Source organism: Anoplophora glabripennis, unplaced genomic scaffold (genome assembly GCF_000390285.2).
Source record: "Anoplophora glabripennis isolate ALB-LARVAE unplaced genomic scaffold, Agla_2.0 scaffold44, whole genome shotgun sequence".
NCBI lineage: Eukaryota > Metazoa > Arthropoda > Insecta > Coleoptera > Cerambycidae > Anoplophora > Anoplophora glabripennis.
In genome coordinates, this window is record NW_019416229.1 from 1,674,215 (window position 1) to 1,689,171 (window position 14,957).

Sequence of the window (14,957 nt, forward strand, 5' to 3'; positions counted from 1 at the left end):
TTTTATGTTTTATGAAGATGTAAGAATTAAATAATTTATTTTTATTAAAGTAACGAATTAAATTAAATATTACGTGCTGTAATTTTGTTGCCATTTTACATTAAACCAAAATAATCTGTCAATATAAATTTGATCGTAAATTTAAAGCAATTAGTGCTTTTGTTTGTACAAGCGAAATTACAATTGCTAGATACCTGAAAACATGCGCGTATCTCCACATTTCGTCTAACTGTAGTCTCACTCAATAGAATCAATATTAAATTAATTATGAAAATATTTTCATTAATTTTCGTATTTGATGAAGTACAAACTAACTAAAACCCTCATATATGTATGTATGATTGTATAATACATCAATTTGTAAATAACATTTATTAGAAACTATGATTTATTTGTGATTTGCCACAGTTATGGATGTGATTGTGATCCTTTTAGGACGTGCACTATTAAAGGGCAAGCACTCACTCCTTACGACTTTGACCTTTTGCTATTTGTAGGAATTCTCTAGTATCGTTGACAATATTGCGAAGTACATTGGAAGGGTTGGCGATGATTTAGACAAATGAGAAGCTCTGTACAGGGCATCCCTATAGTCATCAAAATAAACAGATTCAACTGAACTTACCTCCATCCTCAGGTGCTTTGTTCAGCAGCCAGAGGGCATCAGAAATTGTTTTTTCTTATTTCAAATAACTTTATATTGAAACTTTATTGAAATTCGATACACTAAGACTTCCATATATGTGGATGTCAGTTTATGACAGTAAATAAAGTAATTGCATGAACAGAACTGTGAAAAATCCCTTGAACTAATTGAAGTAATTAGCCTAAAATTATTAGAAATATAAACAATTTAGGAGAAGGAAAATATTTTGACAAACCCTTCGTATCTACAACCAAAAAAAAGTAGATGCTACATCATGACCTCCAACAAAATTGTAAGTAGAGTAGTTCAAGCGAGGTCTTTTCGAAATCAGTTGAACATTATAAAAACACCTAGCAATAAAATTTAATGAGTTTCATAGGCAGCTGGTAAAAACTTGCCTACTATAGATAAAAGAAAATTATAGTAATTTGTATATAATGTCTAGAAAATTATATGTTCATTTGGCGAACAACATGTTTTAACTATTTATGTCCTCCAACAATTTCATTATATTGATGGTATATTTTGGTTATGACATATCAAAAAACATTTACATTTTCGTTAAATATATATGACTGCTCGGCAACGAAAAGGTATGAACGTATCCTTGCCAGCAAAGGATGAGGAAAGGTTGTTAGTTTAGGCTAGAAAAGTTACTAAATAAAACAGAACTGCTAGACAATTTGTCAACAACTGAAATTTATGGTCAGTCACTCAGTGCGGCTGTGTCTGTGCGCCTGTATATGGGTATGGTTGTACATACTGCCTAGCTCTTTGGTCTTCAATTAATTGAGATCGGAAAGACTATATCAAATCAAGTATTTGTACGTAAAGATTCAGCTAGGTTCAACATAATATTTTGGACGTTCCAGGCATTTTAAATTATATTTACTTCAAAGGACCATGACTCTCAGCTGGAAACAATAACGTTTTTAGTCTACTCACAACAGGCAGTAACATCCCTGTAGCATCACTGTTGTATCAGATTATTTCCTAGTACAGTGAGATAGAAAATAATACCGACCATTTTTTACTATTCAACTAATGATATAAAAATTGCTTTACTTAAGTAGCCATATCTGTCACATATTGTTTGTTAACTTTTTGTTTTGTTTTTTATATTTGTGTTATTTGTAAATCTGTATATTTTTTTTTCTATTTTTCGTATTTAATTCCTCTGTCTTTTATCACTTTTTTATTAACCCATCCTGTTATTGCGCATTGTTTGTCGATGTGTTTTTTGAACAAATAAATGAATTAATTAATTAATTAATTAATAAATTAATAAATAAAGAATTGAAGAAATGAATAAATGAATACATGAATACATGACTACACGAATACATGAATAAATGAGTATTTGTTACAGTTGAGTTAATTCAATTAAATTCAATAAAATCTTCAAAGTTATTTGAAACAGGTTTTTTATTTTGTCAACTTTAATGCCCTCTAGCGGCTAAACGAAACAACTTAGGATAGAAATAAGTTTAGTTCAATTTGCTTATTTTAATCGCATGAATCTGTGGTATATACACGGAATATTGGGACATTGTGTAGATACACCAGTTTCTATAAATCTTACAGAAACTAAAATATTATTTCACTGAAATAAAATAGCATGGATTTATAACCCACAACCTAAAGAATCTACAATGTCTAAATAATAGATGAATTTTTCTAACCAGTTTTAATGCCAGTACCTGTTCTTCTATCTGATTTTTTTATCCGTTTAGTCCAATTAAATCGAAATTTTGGTCAACTTGCCTGAATTTTTATATGAGTTAGTTTGAGGTATATTATAACAACTACCTCAGACTAACTCATATCAAAAATTCAGACAAGTTGATCAAAATTTCGATTTAAAGGCTTATTTAATTGGACTATATAGTATTATATTATGTACACAATGTGGTTCCTACCCCGTTATACCCAGTTTCCATTACGATTTGTTTTTGGAGCAGAGGCGTATATTTGATTTAACATGATTAGGGAATAGTATCACACAAAGCATATTGAGGAGAGTAAACTAGTCCCAAAGGACTAGTTAAACCCCCATCCCATCGTCCTTGGATTATGAAATTTAGTTATGTGTGATTGTGTACACAATTCACGCTTCGTAGTTTTCCACGGAACCCTCTGTTGTCACAGAAAATGTATAACATGTTTGCTAAAACAGATTAGGTGAATATATGACATACATTCGTATAGCTCTTTGATTAATTGGCAGTTCTGGAAAGGAAAAATTATTTGGACAATAATACTTTAGCGTACTTAACTTTTTATCAAATCCCCAATCTTTCAAAAGGTCGGTTTCTCTATTGTGTATTTCAGAATAACGTACCTTAAAGTCAAGGGTTGGTGAAACATCAAAAAGTAATATGATTTTCTTTTCGACGGTTTCCTTTAAGAACAGTATAAAACAGATCTATTTTTATTTCATACAGAGTGTCCCAGAATATGATGGCAATCTCTCAGATTTATACAGAAGATGTTAAAATAACATGACAAGTTCCTATAAAAATTTTTCCTTGAGGACCTCCCTATGGAGGTACAGGTCCCTAAAGGATACCCCTGGAAATAGATTTTTTGAAATAACTCTTAAAATACTTCGTGTAATTTAATTATTTTTTAATATGAAGAACAACAGATAAGGCTCCTTAAAAATTGACCCATGAAAACAATTTGGCTTATTTGGTTTGCCAGGGACGGACTAGCTGTAGTACAATAATGCCATTTTTTTACACCCTTTACGATTAAGTCACACAAATAATATGTTTAGATAGATCAACCTTAAACTAAAAAAATGTACTCTTGGTTGATATCGACAAAATGAACTGTTTTCGAGAAAAAATTATTTTTGTTTAATATGATTCTTATTACATAATTTTGTATGTCGATTAAACTTGAGCTCCTTCTAATGTTATGCATTCTCAAGGTCTACGAATTACAGATTTTATGGATTTTATGGATTGAAGTCTACAGGAAGAAGTGCATGGACTTTCTGTATGATATAGGAATGCAATTGCTGTTTAAGGATTTCAAGAAAAATTTTTATATTTACCGATTTTCTGATAATCCTGTACGTGCAAGATAAAAGTTCTCCATGCCAACCGCATTTTAAAGACAAGCAAAAATTTTAATGAAGAATGCCCTTTTTTGTAAAATGAAGAATAAAAATGATTAAGTATATACAATTTTATTTATAACTTCTGTAACACAAAATGTAGTAGCTAATTAGATAAATATAAGAACCCTCTATTCACATGCTGCTCATTTTTCTAACGCCTGTACAGGAATTCCAAACCCTATAAATATTTAAATTTTCCACAGAGAAGTGCGGGCCTTTAAAGAGAATTGATTAATTAGAAAACATAAAGAAAAACAATTTCTCCGGTTATATCCATAACTCAAACAGAACAGCATGAAAGTGTTGTTTGGCTCTTTCCTCGTTTATGCTTTTAATAAAGCGCTAAATTAGTCTATTAACCTGAAAGTATTTTTGGTTTCAGTGAAAATTCTGCTTTTGTTAAAGAATATTCTTCGGCGTATATTGAAGCTTGTGGCGCAGGTATATTAAATGTGTTTATTCCGGATTATTTATAGTTCACACGTTTTCCAAAAACTATTTATATTAATTATGTATATGAATACAGATGTAGAAGTTTAAAATGTTTACAAATATTTTGGAAAACTTTAGGGATTCAATATGAAACCCTGTCTTTTTCAACGTAAATTGTTTTTCAAACGCCTGGTTGTAGACAATGCGACTAATTTCAAATACACTTTTTTAGCTTACAGATTAACAATTGAAACAAATGGTACATTTCTTTGTAATGAGTTAGAGTATTTGGAAACTGATTATTTAATTGTTTGTTTATTTAAAATAAAGTTGGATGGATTGTATATTTGTAACCTTATAGTCTCGTATACCTAACATATGACTCGATATGGGAAACTTTATGGCGACCATCAAATAAATAGACAGTAGGTAATAATCTATATTATGCTAGTAAGAGGCAATACGTGTTGTAGTAGCAGAAATAGGCTAAGTCTATAGTCAAGCCATGTGCCGCTCAATGCTCACGATATACAATGACTGTCAAAAAAACAAGTGCCATACACTCGACTAAGTAAAGCATCAAACTCACTCACATACGCACAAACGACAATCATATGCACGGCCCTCAGTAAAAAACCTGGACATAGTAGGCATTAGGGTGCCGCTAGATACGTATCGAATAAATTGATCGATGCGAAGCTTTAGATCAGAGGCAGAAGTGCATGTTATTGTGCAATGACGCGGATACTGGGATTACTAAAATGTGAAGTATCATTAGCAAAAATAGCGTCTATTAAAAACTTCGACTATTTTAGATATACGCCTGTGCCTCGGTAAATGTTGAACAGTAATTTTCTTTTTTGAAATGAATATATACCGATCGCCGAAGACGATTAACCGCGGAACACTTTGGACAACTGTTTATTATTTTCCACATTCGCTTCCTCTTGTGTGGGAAATTATTATTTTGTTAACTTTTGCTAGTACGTACTTATTATTACGTACTATACCTACATATTTTATGGTCAGTTCCATGTGAAGCTTTTAGTGTAGAAAAATAAATACTGGCCCTTTTCATTACATACTATGCATGCAAATACTAACATATATATTTTTATAATATAAGAAAGCAACGGTTGTGTCACTTTTTGTTTGAGTAAAATTGCATAAAAGAGAACCCGGCGTATAACCAATCCTGAACCACATTGCAGTTTCCTTAATATTTCTGATCTCTACATATATACACATACTTACAAAAGATTAATTAAAAAAAACATATTATAACGAAAACCAACAAATTATCTACAAAATTACAATACACTGGTTAAAACAAGTAGCCGAAAAAATAAACATGAATAAAACAATTTCTCTTATATTATTAACTGAACACGATAACATGTCAAAGCTATAAAATACTTCTTGCGGTCGATAAACATTATCCAGAATAGATACTGATGATTTTAAAAATCTACTTTCGGCTCTCTCAGTTGAAGTAACATGTGCGGAATAAATTGGTCTTCACACCACACACTCATATTCAGCCTTTGATCTTACAAACGTAAATAGTAATTTAAACATTTGCAGTTATTTAAAACACAAGCCATTACGATTTAGAAAACCAATAATCCATTTTATTTTTTAACATACTGTTTGGGACAAATAATTTCTCTAGGTTAATGTTTGTTAGTTATTACTTTCTTGGGAACAATATCAACAAAAACAGAGAGTAATGTGTCATATACGATCAGGATCATTTATTGACAAACTATTACAGTCGAATTAGAGTTTGAACGTGAAAAAATTGTTAGTAGACATTTTATTGCACTTTATGGGGGGGGGGAAGGGTATGAGAATGATAATATCAAAAAATTAACTAGAAAGAAGTGACGTTAAGTTGGCAAATTGCAAATAAGAGGCAAATTTACGTGTTTCTTCACTTTATTTCGCCGTTTTTTGTTGTCTATTTTTAAGTTTTCGGGGCTTAACCAATTAATAGATTTAAAATTAAAACCACAGCTAGTTTCTTTGTTGTAAGATACCGCTAGATACTACTCACCAAAATCATTTCAAGAACCAAAGTTTGATAATTTTTGCGTTCAGGGAGGTGAAATCGGGTACGGGTACATCTAAAGTATAACGAGAGTTTCTGTATATTCGCTAGTGACTAAAGTAGTAAGCCTTTAGATTTGTCAACGTTACACTTGGCTGGCTTGCCCGCCTCGGCGTTCGCTCGCTCGCGTTCGATCATTCTGTGTGCTTGCACACCTGCGAATTTCAAATAATACGCTACGTTGAGACCGCGGCGTTGCCGCTGTCACGCATATGGAGGATAAGTTAGTCAACGACAGCAGTTTGAAGGAGAATTATTATAAATTATGTATCTTACAAGTACCTAATCGATTTCTACGAGCGGTCATACGGTTCCTTAGATATCGGTTTCTGGAAAAAATGTCAATTGCTGCGCATTCTAAGTGGAAAGACCAACAAAATTAATCATAAGACTCTGTACTAAATCGTGAAAAATTATTTTATTAATATCTCGTCTCTTAGGTATCCAAACTAGTCATAATTTTGTTTGAGGATTTTCTTCATATTAATAAGCTTATATTAATTTTTTTTATGAATATTTGTTTGTCAATTCCAATTCAGATAAACCTCCTTAAAAAACATTGCAATACACAACATGGCGATTTAGAATTTATTATACTGCGTATAATTGAAATAGCTATATTTCGAGTAAATTAATATTAGTTTTAACAAAGATACAGTATTAGTATATCATTAAGCTACGTTTCGGAAAATGCTACAATATCAAATTGAGATGTTACTGAATTGATGAACAAATAGCAAGAACTCAGAGTTTTTTCAGAGTCACAAACTTACGTTATCGGTTGTTATTGGAATATATCATTTTTGTACATTTAAGTTATAAACAAATTAACTTCTATACCAAACACCATGCCTGACTTGACAAGAGTTAGCTTATTATAATTGAGGGAATTGATGCATCTATTTTTGTACAATCTTCCACTTCGTGATTTTGAGCAAATAAGAAAGATCTATATGACTTTATCGTACATTACGACAATACGATGGCACATAATAAATATTGCAATAATTACATTAATCATATCTTACAAAAAGTATACCATAATCCATAACTTTATCACAATAATGCACAAGATATGAGACCCAGGAAAATATTTGTACGTATATTTAGCTAACATTTGGCATCCTCATGGAGAGTGATTTCTGTGTTAACACCCTAGAAGATATGGTTTTAAGTCGCTAAAGGTTTTTACTGCGACACATAGACACAGCTTATTGGGATTAATAAAATGTCAAGAATGTCTGTGCTATTACTTGCACCTGGATTTACCAGATGCTGGCTTATGTACCGGACATAGTATGCGACTAGATTACTGGACAGTACAGATAGCAATTTCACTACCATCAAATGTCAAGAAAGTTGTCCACCGTGGTAGAAGGGTGCATAAGTTATACGTTACGTCCAGCTGTGTCTGAAGTTAATCTTCCCATATTGTGAGAACCAAATAAGTACAAAAAAAATTGCTTCTGTTAATTTTAGTTGGAACTTATGACTTCTAATGACATATTTCTTGTATTATGAATGTATGCAGTATAAAATTATAACGTTATACGTCGATTTCGGATAAAATATTTAAAGCCCCCATCATCAGATTGGCTTATAGGGCAGAAGATGCATTGAGCTCTTGAGCGACGTCTAGTGGCAGTAATTTTATTATTAATGGTCCTTAATTTTTTCAGGTCACGGGCATCTGACTATCGATCCAGGAGTATCATCAATCCTTATTTTACTAGTGAATTTGATCCTTGAATAAGGAGGGTACGTCCACACTGTCTGTGGTTCCGCATGCTCAGGTGAGTCAAATTTACATAAATCTTTGTACTGTTGGTTAAAAATATAATTTCCTGTAATTTTCAAAAGGAGGACAAAATAAACATCAGACGATATCTTATTATTAAACATGCGAATTCTTTATGCATGATTTAGTAGTCAGCTTTGAAAAGCATTGTTTTCGTGTGTATCCTATTGAACTACATTTGAAGTATGTAATAAAAACATTTGTATTACTACATTTTGTATCCTTTTATATTTTTCAATGAACATTTGATGAGAAGATAAACTTTATGCCCTCTGAAAACATTCCTGAAACGTTCACATATATTTTTAAGGTGTTCACTTTGTATCAAATGTATCTATTTCCTACACGTCGCTTGATTTCGAGGTAATGTAACATTCTAAGGAGTTTATGACTTCATACTAGCTATCATCGGCCATAAAACATATCAGGGGTGTTTTATTTATGAAATCGACAGGCATAAATGCTAACACGTTTGCCTTGCTGCTATGACGGAAAAGAAATGAAGCAGACAAAATTCTGATTTAAGAGTGTTAATGAAATGCCCTGTATATGATTAATTGCGACATTTCAATGGCCATTTAACCCTCACTCAGGTATTTCTAAGATTCAGCAAAAAGAACTTTTTCGCTTATCAGACGTCATAATTCTTCGATTTCAGAGTTTCGGTGGACTATCTGAAAAGGTTTATGTCTGTCCATTACATAAAGAAAGATAACGAGATTTAAAGCGCCTAACTGATATATCGCCTAACTTTATTACCATATAAAAAGTTAGGAAAAATTTGCGATAGCCTTCGGTTATAGTCTGTTTAGAAATGAAAGAGAGTAATATAAGCTTATTATGTATGAAAATCGTAAATAAATGTAGTACTGGTGCTTATATTAAATATTTTTATATTATGTACTATAAAAAACTTTGTGTGACCGACTTCTACTAAATTGTAGCAGGTAGCTAAAATTTAATCCCCGACAATCCGTCTTTGTCTATGCCGCTTCAATTTCTCGGTCCATTTCTCTTATAAGTAAACAATATAAAAACAGCATTTCAAAACATGAGGCTACTTTAAGCATCATAACCGGGTTAAGAGGGTTTTTAGTAATTCAAATAAAATTATTCAATATTATTATCAAAATATTTATTTAAATTTAATGAATAGACTTTTATTCCACACAAAAATATATGTATTTTGAAAATTCAAATTATGGTGAGTAAATGTAGTGTTGTATAAATGTACAATAAAGAAAATAAAAAAGTAGGTATATTAAAATTCATCCTCTGAATATTCTGATGAATTATCTTCGTCTCCTAGATTGATAACGATAGGTTCCACAGTAACGTCAATTAAATTATCGAGTTCCCACATTTTCTCCTCTTCTTTTTGTACATGATGTATACATCTTTGCCAGTTATCTGCAGTTACTCGTTCCAAGGAATTTTTTAACAAAATTTTCACGTCACTTAATTTAAACGTCGTATTATTTCGCGCTACATCTCCTTTTACCTGCGCCCAGACTAATTCGATTGGGTTAAGTTCACAGTGATAAGGTGGTAACCGTAGTACCGTTATTTGGCGATTTGTTGCCATTTCATCGATAACATATTTTTTCTGATCTTTATTAAGATTGACAAGTGTCAAAAGTTCCTTTTTCACCATATTTGTTTCAAAAGAAATGTTTTTTCCGGATAACCATTGAATTATATCGGCTTTCCTCCAAGCAGTCGTAGGCGTCCGCTCGGTCTGCCGTGAATGGTAACTGGCATTATCCATGACAATTACAGACCCCGGAGGAATAAGATCCAACATCTGTGTAAAATACTCTTCGAAAACATCTGCGTTCATGTCTTCGTGATAGTCACCTGTATTTTTAGATTCAAATAAAAGTAAACCGCCATCTACAAAACCACTGGCACTACCTATATGTGTCACTATTAATCTTCGCCCTTTACCTGAAGGTGCCTTGAACCCTGTTGAAAGTCCATCCAAAAATGCTTGTCGAAAACTTTTTACATTTTTATCTTGCCATACTTTTGTTACAGTATATCCCTCGTTGACCCAAGTTTCGTCTAGATAATAAATATTCCTCCCTTCGTCACGGAATTTTCTAATTGATCTTAAGTAGGATCTTCGCCAACAAATAATTTCATCTTTATCGATAAGAACTGACTTCCTGTTCTGCTTTTCCCAGCAAAAATTCAACTCTCGTAAGACGGCCCATAATTTGCTTCTACTGATTTTTGGCAAATCGTTGTCCTCTGAAAGTTCACTTAAAATTTTGTTTAGCGTTGGTATTTCTTTTTTAAAATAAAATGAGTGTACTTTTCTGCGAATGACATTTTTGAAGAAATCATCTATAACGACTTTTGACCTCCCTGTAGATGATTTTGGGGGATTTACAGTATCTTGTTCATTTTTTGTTTCCTTTAAAAGTCTGTAGATAGTCGATTTTCCAATCCCTGTCATTTTGGAACACTTTTCCACGATGTCGTCAACACTGTTGGTAGGATTTTGGTGTTTCAATGCATTAAATACATTTAATATAATAATCTTCTCATTCTGAGACAGCGCACATCTTTTCACGCGTTTAGCAGGTACGTAATCTGATAAGCTCGACATTTTACCCAAACAATATTATATCCACTGGCACAATAGTCACTAAACACAAGTCGAATTTTACTCTACTGCACTAGCACGTCTTCGTATATTCAGCTCTAAGACTGGATTGATCTGTCACAATACACTGGCTCCTGCCCTATGATGTATCCAGTAAAATATACTAATGTACACCCATTACCTGTTAGCATTAGTGTTACCCGATAATTACCTGAAACGAAATATTACCACGCCCATGGCCGGTTCTTATCTCGGGGTTTTATTACTCTCTTTCATTTCCAAACAAACTATAGCCGGGACGTTGACATAGTCGAAAGAGTTATCTTAAATTATTGTATTAGATACGTGCTGTTTCTACAATAAAAAGTCCATAATGATTTTATCAACATTTCAAAAGCAGTGTTTCGATGTTCCTGCATCTCGTCAGTTCACACTTTTACAACACCGCACATAGGAAATTACTTTAATGGTGCTTCACTAGGCACATTGTCACTCTGTCATGCGTACTGATTAATGTATTGTTCTTGCCAAGTGTCTCAACCTATTCGATAATTCAGTTGTCGGCTGGAATTAAATTGCAATTAATTTTCAAGGTATCCGTATCGAATACCGTGCCCCTGTGACTGTCTCCAGGAATCTCATTACTACCTATAATTGGGTGGAGATAATAAACTTGGCCTGTCGGCTTTGACGATGATAGCTCATAAAATTACATCAAAGGTGCCTGGAAAATATTTATTAGGAATACTAATTATAAAAATAATTAATTAAATAATTGGGAAGGTATTAATATATTTGAAACAAATTTTGAAAAGTCTTATTGGACTAAATTAGACAAAACTCTCAAACCTAGTAAACAGCTAGTATTGAAAATGTTAAATAATGCAATATCAAAGAAACATTTTGTGTTCTTGCTGTCCTATTATCACTTTTGACAAAGACTAATCATGTATAAAATAGCTGCTACAAAGAGACCTTATGTTTCCACATTTTAATTAACAGGAAAAAATATACAGGGTGTAATAAGTTTGACAGCTATTACTTCAGCATGAGATAGAGTAATCATAAATGAACAAAAAAGTTGTATATTACCGGGGCGTAAGATTAACTGTTTTCAAAATACTGCGAGTATTAATATTGGGGAATTTCATTACAACGTGACAACAGCGCTTAACCTGCTGATGCACACCACGCGTACATGCGGTTGACTGGTCCTACGGAAAAAATGTAAATAGCTATTATTGTGAAACATTTAGTAAATTTCAAGACAATTGTTTTCCAGTTTTTAAATAAATAAAATAAAATGTATCGATTTTGTAGTACGAAGGTAGTGTTGTGCTTAAATTTTAGCTCAAATGTTAGTAATTATGAATTTCTTAAAACAGGAACTTAACTTTTAATCAAATTACGTACTTGAAAAATATGTAATTAAAGTACCCAAAGATTATCATACGTATTAAAAATAATTTAGGTACTTACTTAAGCAAAATTTAATAATTTTTATACGCACAAGTATAAAACAAACTACAACATATGCTCAAAATGTCCACCACTATTTTCAATGCATGCACGACACCTTCGAATCCAATTTTCGCATACTCGCTGGAAAACACCTCAAGAAAAGGAAATAGCGGTATGCAAAAAACACTCCGACATGGGCGAATCCAGATACCAACTGAATTGCGTATTGGTGGTTGCTGGACACCTTAATATCTCGTGTTAATAAACCGCCGCGCCGTTGTCACATTACTCAATATGGATTTTATCGAATTTTAAATGTATTACAACGGTAATTATTTTTTAGATTAATTAATTAATTAATTAAGCATAAAGAAGTTGAAAAAGGTGGTAAACATTGTATTTTATGGTATTCTACGCACAAAGTTATGTTATGTTATAGTTATGTTATAATATTCCTTAATTAATCAAACTTTCGTACATGAAGTTGGAGATTTTAATAATTTTTTTTCTCGGAAATGGTTGAGTTTAGGACCCATGGCATATAAGTTTTTTTTTTATTTTAATGTATTATATCATCTGTTACAATTAAGGCAGTCAAACTTCTAAGACCCTGTATTAAATTAAAATTTAAAAAATTATTTTGCGTTATTTTTCTCGTTCAATAATCATAATCATAATAATAATGATCATAATCATCAAATATAGAAAAAAAATAAATTAAAATTTTGAAATAAGCCAAATTTTTCAAAATTTTTTTCCCGTTATTTATTTCACAATTTCACATTGAATACTTAACAAATGTAAAAAAAACAGTTAATAAAACTTAAGATTATTATCTATTTTTTAATGAAAAAAAAATTGCGAGAAAATTTACTTAGGGGTATCAACTTAAATTAATGCAATTAATTTTAACTCGATGAAATACGGCATGCGAAGAAAAAAATTGCATCAAAACTGAATACAAAATGATTCAGTATAATTTTTTGAATATTTTGAAATAGAAAAAATCAAAATTTCAATCTTTGTTTTTTAAAATTTTTTTTTGATATCTGAAGTATTCAATTTGACATTGTAAAAAAAAAAATTAAATTTAATTTATTTTGCAGAATTGATTTTTTTTCAAAATTTTATTTAATGCGAAATAGTGAGAAAAATAACGCAATTTCTTTTTTTTTTCATTTTAGTCATCATTAATTGATGTTCAAGGAGCAATAAACCTGCCCCCTTTTTTTAAAAAACTTTCACGATTCGGCAAAGGGAAACTGTTTGACCGATCAATTTCAAACTTTACAGACGTAATGAACATGTATTGAGCTAAAAGAAAACAATTCTTATTTCTTACTATATAGTTTACTGTATCACCCTTTAGTTTTATACCTACCTAACAATGTTTTTCGTTGTCCATTTTGCAATTAAATATGTGACTGATCACTCGGGACTCGGTCGGATGATCATAGCCCTCCCGTCGTCGTTTCGCTACAGCGCACCATACGATACCGGTAATAACGGCAGTTATTGGTTTCGCGTTTGATTCGTGTATACGTGTTTTAATATTCTAATAATGTCGAACGCGCCATGAGGTAAAAAAACGACCTTTCGCTGATAAAATACGGAAATTTATTTATTTTTATTTATACCTACCCGTTTATTTATTTGTTTACGACAAACACGCCTATGACTAACCGACGAAAACCCCCAACTCTACTGATCACAAAGAAGAAAACCTAAAAGAGCTAGTAACTTATATACTATTTCACTAATGGTTTTATTTTCAACAACAGCATAAATTCTTTTGTGGCTTATACTGACTTGAATGAAGAATTGTTTTATAGCATCTTAATGTACGAGAATAAAGCAGATTATTTTCTTGAATCTGCAATCTAGTGTAGGTAATTGAAACTGCTTTTTGAATTCCATTAGATTCAGATTAGATCCAGCAGTTTCCCGTACATAGAATTTTAATTTTCTCTTGAAAACCAGAAAATTTGTAACACAAAATACTGACATTCATTTAACCAAATACTTTGACCACGTGACCAATTTTTGAATAATGATTTTTAAAAAGAATATAAATTTATATCAATCGTTTATTGTATTCATTTGCCTAACAGATGTTATAAAATCATAAATGGTTATATTAAATCTCATTAGTTAATTTTATTAAAAAATAGTGTGATTTGTACTACAAAATGCTTTATTTGAGATAAACTAATTAGCATAACAGGAAGTAATTGTTTTTTCAGTGTAACCAATTAAAAAATTCAAAATACGAGAAATATTAAGAGTGAAGCAAACCTGTTTAAGTCCAAATAAAGTTCAAAGAACGTACCACCTTGTCACTTAGCAGGCGATAAATAATAAAGAATTTAGGGCTCCGAGGTGCTTCATAGTGAGAACGAACGCATCGGGGGTATCAATACCCCTTCGAGATAAATTTCCGCCGGTTTTCCAACAGGGACTTTCAGGGAACTTATAAATCAAAGATGTAATCTGTTCTCACGAAACTGAGATCAAAGAGGATCGATTAATTACTTCAAGGGCATCGTGGAAGGATTAGAATCAGGATGGCACGTTCCTGATGATGATTGGAGAGTCATTTGCCAAGCTGAAGTTGTTTAAATTCATTAAAAACTTCCTGCTCAAAACTTTCCCTTCTAAGGTAAGGGGATTATTAATAATGAATATAAATTTTAATGATATATACAGGGTGATTCAAAAAATCGCTGACAGACTTCTAGGGTAGGTAATACATGAAAAATTAAGATGAAAAGT

General features: G+C 31.7%; 1 protein-coding gene across 1 annotated transcript in view; it reads left to right on the plus strand.

The window, feature by feature from the left end:
- Nucleotides 1–14,957, plus strand: part of LOC108917643 (diuretic hormone receptor-like) — a gene marked incomplete at its 3' end in the record, with an annotated part of 336,010 nt that overhangs the window by 144,358 nt on the left and 176,695 nt on the right. Inside the window, exon 2 of the mRNA XM_018724358.1 lies at nt 7,995–8,108. The remainder of the gene's footprint in view (nt 1–7,994; nt 8,109–14,957) is intronic.